Raw genomic sequence first — 2,556 nt, forward strand, 5'->3', positions numbered from 1 at the left:
CCCAAAGTAAAGGTCATTGCTTTGAAGAGTGAATGATGATAATAACTCTATTTGTATTGCCCTTGATATTTGAAAATGGCTCTTCTGGCTAATTGTGAGGCGTGACTAAAAAGTCAAAGGTAAGATCTGTAGCTTAATTCTGCACAATCGCTATCTGTTCTCCTTGACCAGCAGTGACCACTGTTTCCTTAAGGTTATATAAAGTGTCTCTTATTTTTTTTCCTCTTCATGTATCAAGCTCAAATAGTTTCTCTGTGTATTGAGGCTTCTCTGTGATCTATGAACAAGTTAAAGTCTTTAAATACTTCTTGAAAGCCTCTACAAAGCTTATCAGCACTATAAATAACAATGGGTTATCTAAGTGTCCTAGACAACAATATTATTGGCTATCACTGGTTAAGATGTTGCATATATTATCTTAATTAACTTTCAGTCAAATCCTTTAGGGTAGGAATTATATGTCATGCTTTATAAATGAGAAAATTGGAGGGAAAGATGAACGTAAGTGACAAAATCAGAATTTGGACTCAAGTCCATTCTCTTAACCAATACTGTACTATTTCTCATCACTATGGTGAAAATATGACCCAGAAGTGTAGAGGCCTTGCTTGGATCTTAAAGTGCATTAAAATCCCTGTCATCCCTAGAGTGTAGAAGACAAAACCTTCTCTTTGACCTAGCAGACTTGCTTTTTGTTTGTTTGTTTTTTGGTGAGACAGGGTCTCACTCTGTTGTCCAGGCTGGAGTGCAGTGGCGCTATCTCAACTTGTTGCAGCCTCGACCTCCCGGCCTCAAATGATCCTGTCACCTCAGCCTCCCGAGTAGCTGAGACTACAGGCATGCGCTGTCAAGCCCGGATAACTTTTTTTTTTTTTTGTAGAGACGGGGTTTTGCCATGTTGGCCAGGCTGGTTTCACACTCCTGAGCTCAAGTGATCCGCCCTTCTTGGCTTCCCAAAAGGCTGGGATTACAGACATAAGCCACTGTGTCCATCTTACAGCAAACATTTTTTGATATCTGCTGAATACCAGACAACATGATGGACATTGTGGTAAAGTAACAAACTGGGAAATACACAATTCCTGATTTCAAGAAATTAGTCATGAAGTAGAAAGAAGGAATGGTTACTAAGAGGCTCAGCAGGGGAAAGCATCTCAGCCTAGAGGTAGGAAATGTTTGATGGAAGATATTGCTTCTGTATAAGGTGTAGAAATACGAAGAGGGCTATTATGGGCTGAACTGCGTCTCCCTACAAATTCATGGGGAAGTCATATGTGTGTCATATGTTGAAGTGGTAACCCCTTCTGCCTCAGAAAGTGATTTTATTTGGAGAAAAGGCCTTTGCAGATAAAGCCAAATTAAGATGAAGTCATTAAGGTGGGTTCTAATCTAATCTGACTAGTGTCCTCATAAGAAAGGAAAATTTGGACATAGAGACACAGGGAGACCATGTGAAGCTTGGATTTATGTTGCCACAAGCCAAGGAATGCCAAATGTCACCAGCAAACCACCAGGAACTAAGGCAAAGGTATGAACAGATTCTCTTTCACAACCCTCTGAAAAAACCAACTCTTTCAAATAGACTTCTGGAAATTGGCTAACCTTGATTTGAGACGTCTGATCTCCAGAACGGGGAAGCGATACATTTTTGTTTCTGAAGCCGCTCGGTTCGTGGTCCTCTCTTACAGCAGCTCTAGCAAACCAGTGCCAGGGTTTTGATAAGAATAATGGTAGAGAGAGAGATACAGAGGTTTGTTTTGTTTTGTTTTGATGTTAAGGAAAGAAAAGGCAAAACTTGAAGACAAGGCGATGTTTGTAGTCTGAGTAGGCAGTAAGGAGCCTCTGAATGTTTCTGAGTAAGCAGCAGAGTGGCATTTTCAAAACTGTGCTTGAGTGAAGTTTCTCTCACATCACAGGTAGGAAGATCAGCAAAGGCAGACTCAGCTCACCTTGAGAGTGTCCTGTAGCTGAAAGTTAGTGGAAAAGAAGGGAAGAAAGCTTGATTTGAGGAATTTATTTTAAAACTGAACTTTCTTTAAAGATCTAATCAACTCTGACCTTTATGTTTGTAAACCAGTGGAGGGGAGGCAGGAAATAAAGATGAGAAAACAGGTTCCAGGCATTTCACCTGAGGGATCAGAACGAAGAATAATAATGTAGTATGTTAGATCGACAGAAGGAAAAACACTTTGAAAATGCATCTGTCTTGTTCCACATGTTCAGGTCTCGTGAAGTTAGAAAGAGCCCTCAGATGGTGAATCAGCAGATGTGGATCTTAGCATCGGTTCTCCAAAGAAGTCTAAAAGCAGTTAAACAAATGACTCTGAACTTCCTGACTTAAGTTCAGGAGTAGATGTGCAGGTTTGTTGCATAGGTAAACTTGTGTCATGGCGGTTAGTGGTACAGATTATTTCATCACTCAGGTATTATTAGGCCTTGAACCCATTAGTTATTTTTCCTGATCCTCTCTCTCCTCCCACTCTCCACGCTACGATAGGCCCCAGTGTGTATTCTTCTATTTTTAAATAAAAGAAAATGGTGGATGTATTAGTAGTT

The sequence above is a fragment of the Aotus nancymaae genome, unplaced genomic scaffold, assembly GCF_030222135.1.
Source record: "Aotus nancymaae isolate 86718 unplaced genomic scaffold, 86718_ANA_hifiasm-v0.15.2.pri h1tg000025l, whole genome shotgun sequence".
NCBI lineage: Eukaryota > Metazoa > Chordata > Mammalia > Primates > Aotidae > Aotus > Aotus nancymaae.